Source organism: Zalophus californianus, chromosome 1 (genome assembly GCF_009762305.2).
Source record: "Zalophus californianus isolate mZalCal1 chromosome 1, mZalCal1.pri.v2, whole genome shotgun sequence".
Taxonomy (NCBI): domain Eukaryota; kingdom Metazoa; phylum Chordata; class Mammalia; order Carnivora; family Otariidae; genus Zalophus; species Zalophus californianus.
The window spans coordinates 159264427-159274892 of record NC_045595.1 but is presented as its reverse complement, the minus strand read 5'-3'; positions in this window follow the sequence as shown (position 1 = coordinate 159274892).

Here is a 10466-nt window from a genome sequence, read left to right as displayed (position 1 = left end):
TAATTTTTAGCTCATTTATTCTTTTTATCTTTCCATTCTTAGATTTTTTTTTTCTTATTCTCTCTTCTCAACATCCAGGACCTTTTGCTTTTCTTCTCTGTTTAAAAAATGTGTCCTCTAATTTTTATTAATGTGACAAGATTTTGGTTTGATTTGTCTTACTAATATTTGGTACCTGCTAATCATCTATTTAGCCTCATAATTTTTGAAAAATATTAGTTATATTTTTAAAAATGTTTTATCCTTTTCCTTTTTCTGTGTTTAACTTCTTACTTCATGTTTCTGATCACAGGGATGATAATAGAGCAATGAGCTCACACAATGGAGGGTAAGGATTTCTTTTACCCAAGTTCTCCTTTGATCTTCCAATTGGCTCTCCCAGCCCATTGAGCAGATGGTTCTCCAAAAAGACTCCTTTTGAGCTACTTAGAATATCTATGGTTTATCTCATGTCAGGATGTGTCTTAGGTCAGGGTCTCTGGGAAACATATGTGGTGAGATTTGCCTGCAGGAGGTGTAATGGGGGCTGCTCTTAGGAACAACACCTACCAGGCAGTGAGGAAGCAAGATGGGGCAGAAAGAGTAGTTGATTTGTGATAAAGTTAAAGCAGAGGACTACTCAGCCTGTCCTACAGGGGAGCTCTTGAGCTGGGATGACCCTTCAGAGTTGTCCAGAACTGAGGCAAAGACCAGGCCTTTGTACCGGCCCTTCATTATCTTCTCATTACATGTGGGCTTTTCCCAGGAAGGAAGCATAAACTTGGCAGAGGCAGCTCTCTTCAGATGAAGAAAATTCTTGGAGAGTGACTCAGTTATGAGCCATTAGCAGGCAACACTTTTCAGCAGCAGGGGAAATGCATGATTCAGTCTTGGAAGAGGGAGTTTGTCAGCACACCACAGGATCCACTATAAGATGCCAGTTTTCTCAGTGCTGAGAGCATGCTTGATTATCTGAGATGATTTTGCTTCAAGATATCTTTGGTGGTTTGAAAGGTGACCCACCCCAAAGAAATGTGCAAGTCCTAACCTCCAGTACCTATAAATGTGACCTAATTTGAAAAAAGAGTCTTCGCAGATGTAATTAAGTTAAAAATCTCAAGATGAGATCATCCTGAATTAACAGTGTGGGCCCTAAATCCAGTGACTAATGTCTTTATAAGGAAGAGAAGAGGAGATGACATGGGAAGAGGGGGAGAGGGGGCCATGTAAAGACTGAAACAGACTGGGTGATGCTAACAGTCCCCAGAAACTGAAGAATTAATGAATAGATTGTCCTGTAGAGCCTTCAGGGGAAGAGCTACCCTGCTGACACCTGATTCTGGACTTCTTGTTTCTAGAATTGTGAGAGAATGTATTTCTGTTGTTTTAGCCACCAATTTTGCGGTAATTTATTACAGTGGCCCTAAGAAAACAAATATACCATTTAATCCCTACATAAGAAATTATTCAAAATCCATAATCTCCAATATCTCTGTCCAATGGATTTAATGACAACAATGTGTCAGGATCCAGGACTGCATGGACATCACATGGTGCTGCAGAATGTCTTGACAGATACTCATGAGAAAGGTTCTTAGTTCATAGTTTGTGGCTGGGTCCTGCTACCCACCTTGAACTCTCCATTTCTGGTTTGCTTCTTCTCAAGTATTCATTTCCCCTCCTAATAGGTCGTGGGGGTATTTTCCTGATCTGTAGTATTTCATGCCCCCATAACAGGCTTCTTTTCTACATTATGGAGGTAGAAAATTCCTTGGAAAAATCCACGAATTTTCCTAGATAAAGATTTCAAGTTGATCCCCTGTTCCTCCAGGGGAACCTTGGTCCTACCTGGAATGTTGAGACCAAGTGAAAAGAGGAGGTCTATTAAGTGCTAACATTTGGTCTCCCCAGGGGATGCTCTTAACATACAAGGAGGTGACAAGAGGTGATGGAACTGAAGTAGAAAGGTGCTGATCATTTGTTTATCTTTAAAATCAAGAACTAAATCCTACTCTACAATGGTCATAGTCTCAATGTCTTAGTCATTCTATATGCAGAACATAATGACACATTCTTCTGATTTCAACTATTTCTTCTGTGAGATCTGAGATCCTCTTGCAGGCATTGCCAATTGGGGGAGCTCTTTCTTATGATAGGACTGAATCTCATATTGCACAGGACTAAAGGAAGTGACATCTTTTTAAGTCTTTCTTGGAAGGGAAAGGATCCTCAATTGGCTCTCATCCATCACCCTGCTGCAAATTCTCTGACTGGTGGCTTCTGAGGTGACTCCTCTGAGGCTGGACACTTAACAGTGAGTTCTGCCATGGTATAGGTGCACCAGCAAAGAAAGTCTACTACAGCCTTTTCTGTTCAAATAACTGAGGACCACATAGCTGGTATGCTGGATAGTACCTTTTTGTTCCTCCAGATATACCATGTTTATTGGTCCAGGAGGCTAAGCTGTGTGGACTGTAAATGAGCTCTCTTGACCTCTGGTTCTTCAAGTCTCCAATCTTACTCTCCTTCCTCCCTCTATGGAAAGTGAGGTTGGTACATTTATGTCCACAACTCCCTATGCGAAGGCTTGCCTGCATTTCTATACTGAACGCCACAGTTCCTGTCAGGAGACTCTTTCCCTGTAGTTACTCTCTCCGGTGACCCTCTCCCAGTTCCCCTCAGTCCTGGGAAAGGAAATGGCTCCCTAGTGTTGCTAGCCCTGAGGACTATGCTATCCCTTCTTGTTTCCCCTACACCCTACCATGCCTTATATATAAGCCCTATATTAAACTCAACTCAATTATCACTTTTGGGCACGCCTTTTGTTTTCTCCTGGGATGAGATTGGCTTACCAACTCTGGAGTAATGCAGCTCCTAGGAAGCAATAACTTCAGTAGGAGCTAAGCCTCTGGTGCCAGCAGAAGCTATACTGTGGCTTCTCTGATATTTTAAAATACTACCTGCCTATATGTAAGAGACCTACATTTTATCGTATTCATTTCCCCAGAGTTATAGCATCATACTCCTTAGCTTTCTGGCTATCAGAGGAAACAATTTTGTCATTGGTAGAGGTAGGTTTGTCACTTCTATCTTAAGTATTGCTATTGAATTCCATGGCTCATGTGACAAGGCTTTCTTTATTTTCTATAGTTCATTTGAGCATTTGGCAAGTCAGCCATGAAATGTCTTTAAGTTTATATTGACTGTCAAGGTATATATTGTCTGCTCCTTTATGAGCTGCTGATTTCCTTAGTCCTTTATACTTTAAAATGGACCTAAAGGTCATAATTGGTGGGGGACTCAATGGGGGTCCCTGAACTGCTCATACTCACAGTCACCCCTCTCTTGATAATGTTAAAATGATGTCAGTGGAGAGGTTCTTTTTCTTTGTCTCTGTAGATAGTCCTAGTGCCTGACATGTAGTTGGAGCCCACTATTTGTTGAGAAACTCATCAGAATAAAGGATATATCTTATTTTTAAGACTATCTGTCTAGCTTATTGCAATTTTGTAGACATTGTGAGATGAGTAGGCTATATTGTTCCCATTGATGGGAAATGGTATTACTTAGTAAAGAGAGTTTTACCAACAACAACAACAAAACTATTCATATAGTATCTGTTATGTGGCCAAAACCATTCTGGGGGCCGGAGATAGAGCAGTAAATAAGGAGACGGCCTTGGCATGCATTCCCCCCAAACACACACCATGAGATAAGAGCCTGTTTACAGCTACTTTACGGTGTTATTCTCTGGAACAGAAATAGGGGACTAAAAAGAGTCGAGCAGGGAAAAAGGAACAACCAATCCAAGGGCATACTATTAAGCAGCTTACCCTGTGGGCGGATGTGTCTGAGTCCCTCTGGGCACCTTCTAAGGAGTCCTGTAGAACACACCTCAGAATCACCCACCTGAACATCAGAAGAGGAGGGATTTATGCACTAGTTTCTGCTCCTCATTGGCCATGTGTCGCCCCATGGGGCGTTAACTACCTTGCACTTTCAGGGTTGTTCATGTATCAGAATGGATGAGGCACTGTGTCTCTGCTCCAGAGATAGCCAGGTCAGAAAGTGAGGGGGCATTCAGGGCAGCTGAGGAGAGGTGCTTTCAGGTTGTATATGTAAGCGGCTGGTTACTTCCACAATAGCTGGAACGAAAAGGTGAGTCGAGGGGATGTTTGGTGAGGTGTGAGAGGTGATTAATACACAAAATTCCTGTCCCTGCAGAGTTTACATTCTAATGGAAAGTAAAGTGACAATACACCAACAAGAAAGTAAGCAACCTAACTTCCCATAGTCAATAAGCTCCATGGGGGAAATACGGCTGTTGATGTGAAAGAGACCCATGAAGAGGGGAAAGGGGCGTGCTCCCTTACACAGTCATGGGGATCAGAAAAGTCCTTGAAGCGGAAGGGGCATATGAATAACCCCAGAGTGACAGAATCCGGTCATGTAACAAAGGCTATGGAAGAGTACTAAGCAGAAAAAATGGCGCACCCAGAGACCCTGGGGTTTAAAGAACACAGAGAGCCTGAAGGACAGAAAGGAAAGGGGGGAGGGACTGTGGTGAGTGAGGGCCTCTGAGGCTGGGAGGGAGGAGACGGAGCCAGGGGCTTAGAGGTCAGTTGCTTGTGCAGAGCCTGGCCAGCCACGATGAGGGGTTGAGTTCCTCTCAAGCACCTGTATGCCTTAGAGATGTATGGGAAGAGGAGCTTAGACATTTACAAAGCTGGCATTCGAGGTTTGCACCTCTTACAAGTAGGTGCCAGGTCTCTGATACATTGTTCTGTGCAATTCTATGTCCCAAAGGCACACATTTGAGTCACATGTCCTGTGAGGCTGGTATGTGGGGGTGAATTGCTTTGCTGGGACGTGAGTCCAGTTGACAACCCAGCCTGGTTTTATGATCCTTTTCTCAGGGTCCTGTATAAATAGCAATATTTGTGATATGATTAGCCTTTGTTTCTGTATGAAAAAGTGGCCCAAGTTAAAGCCATGCCTTTGAGTTCAATATTTATGGTATACATAACTCTGTGACTTCAGGTTCACCATTTCCCTTCACTGGGCACCAGATGCCTTATTTATAAAATGAGGGGTTGATTATTCTGAAGTTCCAGGGTACTATAACTATGCTGGTAATTCCAAGTAGATTCTAGCATTCTCAAAAGCAACAAGGCATGATTTGGTTTTAGGGGGGAAAAAAAGAGAAAAGAAAAGCTTTTCTAACTTTCTCAAAAGTGACAAGGCATGATTTTGTTTTAGAAAATAAAGCTTTGAGGATCTTCTGCTTGCTTCAGAGGACTCTCCACACAGTGTTTTTGTTGTTCATTTGCTTGCATCATCATCTAGTTCTAGAAATGTGGCCTTCCCAGCTGGGTGCTGGGTAATTAGAGCAGCTTCCCCATCGGCCGGCTGTGTGCATTGAGGAGAGAGGAGAGGCCACAAAGAGAAAGCAAAGTGTTTGGAGAAGTAAATAAGAGATCTACTGTGTCTTCTCTGAGCAAAATGAAAGAGAAAAATACATAATAAATGGTGAAAGAACAGTGGCAATAAAATAAAATCAGTGCTGAGTTACATAACACCAGGTGAAGTTAACTCAATACCTTTGATGTAAAAACAAGCTGTGTGGTATCACCCAGAGAGTTGGTCAGAATTCCTCCAGGAAATTAAATTGAAAAGCAAGCAAGCAAACAAATACATAAACAGAAACTTCTCAGATGAATATGTGTGTGTGTGTGTGTGTGTGTGTGTGTGTACATCTGTACATTCAGACATAAATTGCTCACTATTGTTTCCTCTGTGACATACTAGAGCAGGTTAGTAGAGAGAAATGTAATGGGAATAAAGAAAACCAAATGATTTCTAGATTGTTTCTTACTTGTTAAGATACTGGAGGCAGTTTGCCCTTTAATTTGAAGAATGGTTGGTTTCAACTGTTGAGCATACTGAACTGAATAGTTTAAGAGTGTAAGAGAAGACTCAGTGTCTCAGTGTAACAAGTAGTACAGGGTTCTTTACAACAAACTCTTTGATCTTGGGCGAGACACTTACCTCTGGAGCCTCAGTTTCTTCATCTGTAAAATGAAGAGCTCTGTCTATACTAGATAATCAGTACAGTTCCTTCTAGCTCCAACATTCTAAAGATTTGGGCAGAAAACAGACAACCTTTGTGTTGGGGCATGCTCATGCCTCTGTTTTTGACTCTTCCTAAAGAAGGCAAATTTTTCAAAAGTTAGACCTCTTCTTTTGGAGAAGGGGAGCATGTTTTTATTCACAACAGTCCTCTATATTCTTAGACCAGTCTGGGGTCTGAAGTTCAAAAGAATGTCTGTGGTCTCTATAAGATCCTCAATCACCAAATAAACTGAAGTAATGTTTATTACAAGGTTTTCATTGAGCCAGGAATGTGAAATAATACATTTTTAAGAGATGTTCAGCATGAGGACTAACTTTCTTTCTCACTTAACCTTCCCATGACAATTCTTCTTGCCTCAAGAAAAGAATTTGATTTAGCTCTCAGTTACCCAGGAAATGCTATTCATCACGATCTCCTATTTCCTGATAACATTACCTAACTGAGGTTGTTTTGAACCACACCATTACAAAAAATAGGAAATACCAAAGTGGCCTCTATCCTCTGTCTGCCTTCCTCTCTCACTCACTGGCTCTGGCTCTTGCTCTCGCTCTCAAACTCAAAACTCCAATTAAAAGGAAATCATTGGTGGGACGGATTACTAGCAAAAGTTAGATCCAGTCCCTGGTTGACGTTACTTAGTCTATTGTTTTCACCAAGTGTAGAAACACAACATCTGTATGTGAATCTATAGTTGTAAAAACACAATGTGGTTAAGAATATATTTGGATCACAGTATGTGATTTGGCTCCATACTATCTTTTTTTAAGCTCTAAAATCAATTGGAACACTTCTCAGTTTTTCAGGTGGTACTTTTTTTTCCCCCATTACATGTGAAGAAACGTTTTAAATAAATTTCAATGTTTTGAAACTGGGTAAAATTTAGAATCTAAAAAATTTCTTTTATTCAATATTAATCCTAGTAATCTTAATAGTTTTTAAAATGTATTCCTGCAAAAATCAACATTATTTAATTATGAGTGAGCTATCATTAGCTTCCCAGGGCTTTGGCAAAACCAAGCTCCCTCTCCTGTCTGTCGGATGCTCTTTTTCTCTCTCCTTATTTTAGCTTGCCACCAAAAAATACTCAAACTAACTATAATTATTCAATTGAATTTTTAAATCCTTTTTCTTAAAGTAAAACATTAGGTAGATGTTTTATAATTATCTTACTTAAAAATTACGTTTTGTACATCTATACAATAAAAAACCATGCAACTACTTCAAAAGAAGGAAGTTTATCTTTGTTTTATAATGTGTATATGTCTGCAATATATTATGAAGTAAAACAAAAGGGACAGGCTGGAGCGCATGTGGTAAACACAGTAAAAATCAATTTTCCTCATTCACACATATTTATGTAAAAGTCCAAAGAGATGTAAGACAAAATATAAGTACTGGTTGTCCGTGGGTGGTTAGGATTCCAGCTGATTTTTATTTTCTTTGTTAACCTTTTATAAATGCATTCTGGTAATGAACAGATATTGATGTTGTCATTGGAAAAATGTATTACATTAAAATCAGTCTTTAATGGATGGCATTGAGCATGGTGGAAATGATGGTGATAAAATAGATTGCTATCTGCTGTAAGTGTCATGAAATTCTTTCTCTCCCATTAGAGGGTAATTCTTAAATCTCATAAAATCTGAGTGAAAACCGAAAGGGGGAACTTGATTTTCATGAAGGCAGGGCCTCTACCTGTACCCCAACAGGCTATACCTCACTTTCCATCCAAAGTCCAGTGATCCCTTGCCAACTGCTCCTTGGGTAGGGCGGTTCTTCTAGCAGGGACTCATTACACTTAATCCATGACACTTTTCCGTGGTTTTACAGCCCTTACATCTACTACAGTTTTTCTTTTCTCCTCATTTTGATGTATGAAACTTTCCAGCAGATTTTGACTCCATGTCCAGTTGGACACCAAACCTTACCTCCCCTTTCTTTGTAATGTCCATGCCCCCATCACCCTCAGCCATAACCAGTCAGTAGACTCTTGTCCTCCGCTGCTTAAGGAAATATAAGACTCCAAACAGGTATTCCTCCTCTCTTTCCTCCACCTTATTTTATTCACAAGTCCACCCAATTTGTCTTTCTAAGATGTTATTTTATATATGTTACTCTTTTGTTGAAAACCTATAACTTTCTCTGACATGAAGAAAAAAATCCAAAGCTCAGAATTCAAAGCCCTCCATAATCTAATCTCACCCTTTGGACAGCTTTGTCTGGCTCCAAGCACCTCCATAAACCCTCTGTTCCATGGTAACAACTGACTCACTGAGTTGGCCTTGAACTTCAGCATTCCAACTGATGGCTCTTACAGTTTCCTCTGCTTGAAATGATGTACCTTGTGGTTTCCACCAGACTCACCTTTACAATATGAAGCCAAGTTTAGGTTCCCCACTGACTTGATCCCTACACCTCCTCCTTTCCTAAAATCCTGGGCTACCTACTCATTTAGTTCTGTGCCTTATGTTTCTTGACTCCTTTATGGTGTGCATGGATGTTTCTCTTGAGCAAAATAATAAGTGCCATAAGAGCAAGAGTTGTGTTTTATCATTTGCATTTTAAAATCACCTAAAACTGGGGCACCTGAGTGGCTCAGTCGGTCCGACTCTTGATTTTGGCTCAGGTCATGATCTCAGGGTCCTGAGATCGAGCCCCACGCAGGACTCTGCACTGGGCCTCTGGTCTGCTTGAGATTCTCTCTCTCTCCCTCTGGCCCTCCCTCTGCTTGCATGCATGCCCACTCTCTCGCTCAAAAATAAATAAGTAAAATCACTTAAAACTACGCCTCTTCAGTAATCCCTTAAGAGTTGGCACTCAATAAATATCTCTTGATTAATTGAAACATTAAACAGCATGTTTTCTTTATTTTATTATGTTATGTTAATCACCATACATTACATCATTAGTTTTTGATGTAGCGTTCCATGATTCATTGTTTGCGCATAACACCCAGTGCTCCATTCAGTACGTGCCCTCTTTAAAACAGCATGTTTTCTAAGCATTTGGGGAGAGAAACATGTACAAAGGTATAACACTCCACATTTGAATTTTTATATATAATAATTAAAGAATAAAATCCAACACAAATCAGTACCTGAGTTAACCTCGATGCAAACCACAAAAGTAAGTTTACCTTTTGCTCAACTTCCTACTTCTGAAAATGTCCTTTTCTCATTGAGGGTCAGTGTTTAGATGAAGCATTTACAAAGTTTGCTCAAAACACACAATTATGGCTTGCCTCCAACAGAAATAACGTGTGCTCCTGCTTCTCTTTGTAAATAATTGAATTTGCCTCTGAAGTTCAAGAAGTTCAAGATTTCTTTTTGTGTGTGAAACTGACGGCTTCTGTTTTCTCTTTATATGCAGCGGACTCTAATCTGAGGCAGAAGAAATGCTGTGCAATTGGGATTTGGTGAGCAGGGAGGATAATAGAGATTTTCAAGACTTCCACAGAGGAGTTATTTTTAAGTACAGAGAATGCCTGTCCCCACGCTCAAAGAGCCTTTAGAAAGTGTTACTGGAATTGAAAAGCCGCGGGGGCAGGTCCCATCACCTGGGAGAGTAGTGCGGGTCCGCAGGGCGTTGCTGCCACCTGCTGTATGCACGCGGCCATGGAGGGGCTGTCGCGCGAGCCTTGTTGAGCGGGGCTTGTCGCACGGGGCTTGCCGCTGTAGGATACCAGGTGAGCTCCATTAATATTCTGTGGGCATCTGAAATGTTTTCTTCTCTTAGAGCCTGGGTGAAACCCAAAGGAAAACGAGTCGAATCTGACGATTCCGGGCCACCGAGGTTTCTAGCTCTAAAATCCATGAACCAAGCTCTAAGTCAGACCCCGAGAGGGCAGGGTTTGTCCAGCAGCCCCTGCGTGGATGCCTTGGGCAGCCCAAGTGCAATGGAAGGCAAGGATTCCAAGTGTCTGTAGCTCTGGAAAATAAGTGATGTTTTCCCTTATTCTGAATTTGAGGGATTTTTTTTTTTAAGATGTTTTCGTTTAAAGCACTAGGAGACAGGAGACCACTAACTGCTTCAAGAGGAGGTATTGTTCTTAGAGAATTCGTTAAGTTTAGATTTTTATGGATTTCATGTAGGTAGATCCTCTTAATAGGACAGGTGGAGTGAGGTGACTGAAATCCTTTCCCAGGCTTGTCATGTGTCCCAGCGGAATGGGAACACCAACCTGCTGATCAGGATCTCTTCGCCTGCATTTCCCACTATTCTCCATCACTGTGATTTAGTAGAATTTCCAGGGGTAAAAGAGAAGAGACGAAGGCAGTCAGAGCAGCGATGTCTCCTTTCAGCCTAAGTCTTCGCACTCCCCAGCCTCCGTGAAAACTTCCCTGTCAACACCACC